Consider the following 8,331-nt stretch of genomic DNA (forward strand, 5'->3'; position numbering starts at 1 on the left):
CACATCCAAACAATATCAATATTTTAAGGAATTAGTTCAGGAAAGTCATTAAATGAACAAAGAACAATAATAATAGCAACAATAACAAAACTCTGAAGACAAGGAATAAAATTGATTTCTATGGTTGCTATATTATTTGTGTGATTGTTTAAAATGTGGTACAAAAAGAAACAGGAAAATATGAACCATACACAGAAGAAAAGCAAAGCAAAATAGTAAATAGAAACTGCAATGACGAAGCCCAGATGTTGAACTTGCTAGACAAAAGTTTTTAAATTAGCTCTTAGAAGATATTGTTTAGTTTTACAACTCTTTTAAAATGTGTCTAGTAGATTTTCTGGTCTTTACCAGAAAGACTCACTGCTACAAATATATATATATATATTATGTTCAAAGAACTAGAGAAAATTAAAATTCTTTTAATTTAAAGAATTAAAAGAAATTATAGAATGATGTTTATAATGAAAATATAAAGAAATATAATTTTTTTTTTAAAAAAGAGAGAACCACATGTAAATGCTAAATTTGAAAAGTACAATGATTGAAATGAAACAGAAGTACAACGTTTTCCTCTGGCAAAAGAACAAATAATAAAATTCAAAGATATACCAAGTAAGTTTATTTAATCTTTAAAAAAAAAAAAAAAAGAAAGAACAATAAGCAGAGCTCCAGTAAACTCCAGGGCATCATCACGCTTATTAATATGTATTGAGAGTGTCAGAAGAAAAGGGAGACAAAAAGTGGCAGGAATAATATTTGTGATTTTGGAAAGTCTAAACTTTGCCTTAATCTTCACTTTCCAAGAGCGTTTAAAAACACACACACACACACACGTTAATGGATATACTAAACAGACTCAAACAACTCCAAAGGAGGTAACTCAAAGAGTTTAAACCTAAACACCTAGAAACGTCCTAGTCAAACTGCTGAAAGACAAAAACATATATATTTTTTCCAACTTTTATGTTAGATTCAGGGACTACGTGCACAGGTTTGTTACAAAAGTATATTGTGTGATACTGAGGTTTGGGGTGTGATTTAACCCATCACCCAAGGGTGAGCATAGTACAAAACAGATAATTTTTACAGCAGCAAGTGAAAAATGACTCAAAATACACAAGGGAGCTTCAATAAGTTCAACAGCTGACTAATCATCAGAAGCACTGGAGCCATGAAGTGGTGGAATGACATATTAAAGTGTTGGGAAAAAAGACTGTCAATAAATAATTATCTATTCAGCAAAACTATGCTTCTAAAATAAAGAAAAAATGTAGACAGTTTTGCATTAATTAAAAAGAAAGCCTGAGATAATTCATAGCTAGTAGCACTACTCTTTAAAAAATAGTAAAGAAACATCATATGGCTAAATGAAGAAACACTGACGAATGACTTGAATCTATGCTAAGAATAAAGAGGAAGTATATGGAAAAGGTAACTACATAGGTAAAAATAATAATAAAAACAGTATCAGTGTAGTTTTGATTTGTAACTCTTCTTCTCCTTAATAATTCATATGTCTTACTCATTCAAGTTATTTGTAGAATTCTCTGTTCAATTATTACCTGATGAATAAGCTAATTAAGTTGAGTCTATCATGGGCACACATGACAAAGAATATAGTTTAAAACATGTATCTACCTATGTGCAGCAATAGTTATAAAATTGTACCATTACTAGTACAAAGGATGAGAGAAGAAATTGAGCTATATTGATATTTTATATTGTATATTGCTCATATTATATATTGTATATTATATATTGCTATAAATCTGAACTATATGATTATAGGTAACATGTTTATTGTAATCCTCAAAGAAACCAATAAGACAAATAACCTAAAATATAGTAAAAAGAAATATCTGGTGAATTAAAATGAACATTAGAAAATATCTATTTAATAGAAGACAGGAATAGAGAAACTTAATGACCTAAGACATGTAGAAAACAACTAGGAATTTGACAGATGTGAATCCCATATTATTAATAATTGTATGAAGTATAAATGGGTTAGTCATTCTAATTAAAAACAAAACTGAGATTAAAATAAACACAAAGAAGAAACCCATCACGATCCAACTATATACTATTAATAAGAGACACATTTTAGATTCAACCTTCATTCTGAAGGGTATAAGCCCTCAAGAATGCACTCTTTTCAGCTTGGGTGGCTGCACACAGGCACGCAAATTTACAACAAAGCAAGAGAGTACCAAGAGGTACCAAAGTGGGATCAACTGTGTTCTGTAAATATCCCATCTGCTTTGTGTAAAAGCAGCCCTATATCCAACTTCTGATATGAATTATAAACCTGTCATGGCTGAGACTCCTCCTTTCTCCTATTGTTCCCTGAACAGAAGAAGTTAAAGTGTGATGGTGGCAATCATAACCTTGTAATATAATGGAATACTTGCTGTGTTCTCAGGCAAGAGTGTTCTTACTTTGGGGATCAGGACTTCTAAACTAGATTTGCATGGGCAGGAACCACAGAGATCCTAGTGAGTGAGATGGTATATAAAGTCAGTCCTACCCTCACCCCTCTGCTCCCTTGGAGTTTCACTCTGTCGCTCAGGCTGGAGTGCAGTGGTGCCATTTTGGCTCACTTCAACCTCTGCCTCCTGCATTACCTCTCTTGGTTTTTGGATCCATTCACTCCTCTTTTAGGGGCAAAACAATATAAAGAGGTTATTGCTTTAATGAGTATAGTCTATCTGAAGTATAATGCCTTATTTTCAAAGAGTATTTCTCTATTCTTGTGTTTCAGCTGATCCTAGGAGGCAGTTTCAGTGCTCCAGGATGTGTGGATACAATTCTTTGGTATTGGGTCCAATTTTACACCTTCATTGCTGTGAAACTTTATCTCATTGGAAGTTATTGGTTTTTGTTTTTGTTTGGTGGGGGAAGAGGGGTTATATCTGTTGTTAAGGAATGTTGGAAGCCTCCAGATAGAGTTTTTGACTAAGGTTCTATCTACAGGGAAGGCAACTCATGTGCATAATAGGTATGTATCACTGTACAAATAAACAATGCAAAACAAAAATAAAAAACAAAATAGAAACAAAACAAAACAAAACAAACAAAAAAACAAACAAACTGTGGACTCTGAAAGAATAAAGGGTCCCAATGCACTTGATTTGTAATCCAATGGCTTTTTAACTTCTCAAGGAATGATGCCATGCTGGAGGTTCAGTATTAGACTTTTTTGCTTACAGGTTGGACATTCAAGGATAGCAGTAACAAAGCTGGCTTTGGTAAGTGAGACTATGCTATTGGTCCCATTTACATCTTTCATTTATCACCATGGCTACTCTATGCTATTGTGTCCCTTTTACCAGCTCTTTGGTGAATGATCAACTGACCAAGATTTTTAGTCTGTTCGGCTGTTTAGTACTTTTTCATAGTGGATGCTTATTTATGTGATAAAAATCTTATCATTGCATGCTCGTTACCATATGTTCATTGACATACCTCTGTATCTACACTCTTTCGACTATTTATTTTTAAATGCTGATTGAGTGATTAGGTCATTGGCCACTGCCTAGGAATTGATATGTATTTTTGCTGCTACTTTGAAAAAGATACAGTTCTAAGTACAAAAACATGCAAAAGTACATAACACATATCACTGACTTTCAAAGAATTTATTGTAATTCATTTTACAGAAAAAAGTAATGACCAATAAATGTTTCCTGATGTTTTGTATGATCCTTTTTAAGGCAGACACCATTACTTTAAATGGTGAATTTTACTCTAAGCACATACTACATACTTAGTATAGTATTTACTACCTGGTATCTTATTCATATATGTATGCCAGCTTTCACATCACCAGAGACCATTGATTACCACAGAGAACACAAACTATCCATAGTTGTTCTGGGCTTAGTAACCAAAATAGTATGTGTATGTAGTGGGTGCATATGTAACGTGTGTGTGGTGTATGTGTGCAAGGAGATTAAAAGAAAGAGCAAAAGACAGTGTTGGAGAGTCTAAGAAAACTTAAAAACAATTTTCAAATCTGCTGTTTATTCCAAAAAGCAAACTAATAATATCTGTTAATTTTATCTTGAGATTGAGAGAGCAGTCTTTTAATTCCTGTTTGGTTTTCATCACTTTGAAATAATTTAAATATAAAATAAAAATTTAATAATATGTAAGAAAGATCATTAGAAAAACATGTCATATAAATTGAATTAATTACTAATACATTGTTATGGTATGCAACATGGCATTAACTCAGAAACTTTGTATTTTTTATTTCAAAAACACAAGCCTATTTATTGCTCTTTTTGGGATTCAGTGTATTTAAAACTGAACTTATAAAATAATTTAGAACAGAACAATCAAAGTAGAGCTCCAGATTTGAGACATTTGTTATACTGCTAGTCGCTTCCCACTAAGTAGAATGGAAAAAAGAGAAAATAAATGATTTTAATATTTAGGTGATGGTGTGTGTGGCATAAGTTAAGCATTTAATGTTACTTTAGAAATATTTGACATATATCTCAGGTGAACTTATCCAGATTTGTTTATTGCTATTTGAATTCATTTGTTCATTTATCACCTATTGAACAATTTTTGACACCATAGTGCTGAAGAAACTGTTAAACATGGAATCAAAGAATAAGCTACATTTCTAATCCGTTAATATTCAGTAATAAGAAAACCAAGAAATCCTCTAAATCATTGTCTATAAAACTGACAAAACATAACAGAAATTGCTTTCGTAATATTCAAAGATGATGGGGTTTCCCTAAAGGGTTTTGATTACATGCTTTGCATTTGTTTACCTTGTATTTGACTATGTATGTGACTTATTTAATATAACATAAAAAGTACACAATGAAAATACTAATAATTAATGTTAATTAAAAGTGTATATGCTTATTTTATATGTGTTATCACTAATATTTAAATCACCTTTTCATGATGGATAATGTCATAAATATTTAATATCCCCATTCTTCAAACAGTGTTCAAATTAAGCAAATTCCCAGAGCATGTATACATTTTACTGCTCGAGACAGGATTTAAACATAAGCCTAACCACAGGCCTATATTCTTTCCATTATCCCATACAGCTTCTAGGATGATTAAGAGTGTTTGTCTGTTTGTGTGTATCCACACATAAGCAATAATATGTTTTAATTAACTCTTTCCAGATTGTACAAAAGAATAGTTCAAAGAAAGCAAAATATTGGTCTGTGATATATTCTATTCCTTTCAAACATACATTATAAATCTAGAGTTAAGTCATATTACAGAGTCATCAAAATAGAATGAAAAATATTAAAATTATTTTATATGTATTTATGTTTTCATTTGTTATAAAATATAACTTTTTCTAGTTAATAAGCAAGATTTGTTGATGACTGTAAACTGCCATTTTATAATTGATGTTAAATGATAAACAATTTTAAATATATAATAAACATTTATGCTACCACCCATGATATGTAATTGAGTCTGTATTCATATTTCATCTCTCAATATAAAGTCATATGCATATGCTTTATTCTCTTTCATCCTTTTAAAATTACTTTTAAATTATATTTGTTTCTATTAGAATTATTTATCAAAATTTTGCTAATTTGTTTAGTCAACTTCAAGACAAAATTAGAAACCCAAAAATAATGCTTCATCTTTCAAGATCAATGGAGAGCAAGTTGATATGATAGATGCTCCCAATGAAGATATACATCTCAAACTGTGTGACCATAAAAAGCAAAGCTCAACAGAGATTCAATGTATTAACAGTTATCTTGTTTACAGACATTAAGGCAAGATCACAATAATGTAGGTTCAAGCCACTATCTTTCTCTTCAATTATTGTGATAGGCCCATAATGGCCTCTTTGGTGTTTATTGCAATCTCCAAGTAATCTCCAATCTCAGAACTTATGAATTTGCTACCCTTTATGACTGGAGAATTCTTATCCTAGATATCCACATAGTGTGGTTCTTCATTTACTTTAGCTTCCTGCTCACATTTGGAGAGAGATTTCCTCTACTATAAAATACCAACTCCCCTTATGGGCCCTAGTGTTCTCTACTCTCCCCAGTCTGTTTTATTTTGTTCATAGCACATGTAACTACAGGACATGTAATATGTCTATATTTTTATTTTGTTATTGCCTTGTTCCCCTACATTAAAGCAAGCTTTCAAAGCAGATATTCCACTAATTTTTCACTGCTATGTCCACTATCTAGAATAGTGTATATTTGACAATTTGACAGGCCAAAGCCATATGAGTGTCTGTCTGTGTGTGTGTGTGTGTGTGTGTGTGTGTGTGTGTGTATGAACTATGTGTTCACAACAAGTAAAATCTTTCATGTATTACAATTAAGTGTTATTTACAAGAATACCTAATTTAGGAGAATTACAAAAAAAGTTAAACACAGTTGAAATAGGAGGAAAATATTGGGGTATGTATAGGTAATACATTATTTAATTTAAAAAGATTATGTATATGATATATTTACATTATCTATATATTATATATATATGAAGAGAAAGATAGTGGCTTGAGCATTCATTATTATGATTCTGCCTTAAAGTCTATAAATAAGATGACTTTTAATACATTGAGTTTAATGCATATATAGAATGTGTTAATTTCTATGCATTTGTGGATTTTCTTGTTTTTGAAAATTTGATGTAAATCTAGAGAATAAGAGTGTTTTTTATAGCAGGAAAACAAGTTATATCTTGAATAAATTTTTCTTTCTGATCATCCAAAATCAAATTGATATTTTTATTCTCTTTAAAACATCTTCCTAATTGCATCACCATTTTATTTGGTCAGACTAATTGTTTATTTTAGTAGTTAATGAGTAATATTAATTTAATATTGATTTGTATTAAATTAGTTTTAAACCTATTATTTTGTATAGTTTAGGCATAAATTAACAGTGATTTACACAAGTTATGCTTTATTGATTTAGAATAGTAAAATTATGAATCATTTTAACTTTAAAGAAATAAATTTCTGATTCATTTGGATAATTATTTCATAATTATTTTTATATTTGAGAAAAAAAATTCTCTCTTAAATTAACAGTAATTTATCCTGTTCTAAGTTTTTAGATTTATATAGACAATGTATCCTATTTCATCTGGTTTACTTTTTCTATTTTCTAATACCAGGATATTTGAACAAGGACAGGATTTGAGTGCAAGTACAACTCAGATGACAGAATCCATAATATAAAAGAAACATAATATCAAATTCAGCTCTTATGTTAATAAACACTGTGGAAGTTTCAATATTCACAGCCAGGCCTTTCTTCCTCTGTGAATTTCAGCAACAAAGATGTTAGATTCTGATTTGATGATACTATAGTTCCAACAATTACATATAATTGGTTGAAATTTATCCTATAGAAACATATCATAATTTATAATAAAATGCCTCAATAATGTTTTCAGTTAACTTACAATTCTAAACTTGAATACCAAATACCAGAATAGCTTACCTAGAATACATTTAGACTTTTGTAGTACTGAGTACATACTTGTTTGCACACATTTTTATATGTGAACATTGCTTGAGCAAATGATGTTTAATAACACCTAAGTCATTTTTTTATTTCTCTGTAATGATAAAGTTATTTAAATATACAGATAAATCATCAGCAACCATATTGACACAGAGAGAAAGGAATTTAGTACACAATGGAGTACCCTGACTAGATAGGGCCAGATATTTGGTAGAAAATAGTTTAGAGATTATAGTGAATAAAACAAAGAATATGGGGCTCCAAAGGGATAATAATTCAGAAATAAATGCCAAAAAGATTTTTCGGATACAGCATTTTTCATGTTTATTCCTTGTTTTAATGATTTGGGAAGTGAGGACATTATTAACTAACATAAGCAAAATGACCTCATTTTACTTTATTTCATAGCACTGAGGATGACGCTTGAGTAATGACATACATCTTAAAGACTAGCTGAAATAAACAGAATCATCAAAATCATTGTGCAATTCAGCTGTGAGTAGAATTGGTTGTTATTTGTTATGTTAAGAGATACAATGGCATTTTGCAAATCTATTTATAGCTTCCGATTATCAGTCTATGACATGAACTTGAGTTCAAAGCCATTTCTTAATATAAATTTTAATCATTCCCTCCATTATGAGGTCCCAGTCATGGAAATAAAAAATTGCATCAAGAATAATACAAATGCACTTTTTCTAAACATTAACCAAGAGCAGGACTTCAGAATTTGAAAAATAACATCAGAAAAGGTCACATTCACAAATGCATGTGATCCAAATAACTGAAAAATTGAAACGAAGAAACAAGCCTTATTTAATACATATTAATTAGT

The 8,331-nt window shown here is 30.3% G+C and overlaps 1 non-coding gene across 1 annotated transcript; it reads left to right on the forward strand.

Moving 5' to 3' along the window:
- Positions 1-298: 298 nt before the first annotated feature.
- On the forward strand, positions 299-360 carry LOC111526283. The gene has a single exon (XR_002726328.1). It is a non-coding gene; the product is annotated as a U7 small nuclear RNA (small nuclear RNA).
- Positions 361-8,331: the final 7,971 nt, after the last annotated feature.

This window comes from Piliocolobus tephrosceles, chromosome 5, assembly GCF_002776525.5.
Source record: "Piliocolobus tephrosceles isolate RC106 chromosome 5, ASM277652v3, whole genome shotgun sequence".
In the NCBI taxonomy this organism is placed as follows: Eukaryota; Metazoa; Chordata; class Mammalia; order Primates; family Cercopithecidae; genus Piliocolobus; species Piliocolobus tephrosceles.